Raw genomic sequence first — 796 nt, 5'->3', positions numbered from 1 at the left:
ACCCCACTGACGGCAGGCCCCCCCCTCTCCCCAGCCATTGTGCCGCTTGTCCATGTTTATCTGCATAACACCGCCCCTAGCACTGGCCCCGCCCACGGGAATGCGGCCTCTGATTGGCCAGCGCCGGGCGGTGCGCCTGGGTTACCCGCTATAAATAGACCCGGGAGCGGGGCCACGTGACCCAGCGGGGGGTGTCGTCATTGGGTCTCCGGTCCGTCTGCCCTGCACCCCACTACACTGCACCCCTAGCTCCTAGCACTGGCCCCGCCCACGGGAATGCGGCCTCTGATTGGCCAGCGCCGGGCGGTGCGCCTGGGTTACCCGCTATAAATAGACCCGGGAGCGGGGCCACGTGACCCAGCGGGGGGTGTCGTCATTGGGTCTCCGGTCCGTCTGCCCTGCACCCCACTACACTGCACCCCTAGCTCCCCCCCCGAACTGCCTCCGTCGCACTGCACCTCCCTCTACCCCGCCCCCCCGCTGCACTGCACTGCACTGCACTGCACTGCACAGCGCCCGCACTGCACCCCTACACCCCCCCGCTCTGCACTACACTCCTACAACCCGTCACCCCTACAGCCTCCCTGGACCCCCACGCCTCCACTGCAATGGCCTGCCCCTGCACTGCAGACCCCCGGATCTAACCGCTAGGCCCCACTCTCCTGCCGGCAACTGTGACCCCCCCAAGTAGCAGGATGCCCGTGGTCAGAGACAGCAGCTTTATTGGGGGGGGGTCCCAGACAGCTGCACCCCCCACGCCAGCACGTGCCGCTGCCAGCCCCACTGGGCACCCCAT

The sequence above is a fragment of the Alligator sinensis genome, unplaced genomic scaffold (genome assembly GCF_000455745.1).
Source record: "Alligator sinensis unplaced genomic scaffold, ASM45574v1 scaffold107_3, whole genome shotgun sequence".
Lineage (NCBI taxonomy): Eukaryota > Metazoa > Chordata > Crocodylia > Alligatoridae > Alligator > Alligator sinensis.
The sequence above is the reverse complement of the archived record's forward strand: the minus strand, read 5'-3'. Positions refer to the sequence as shown.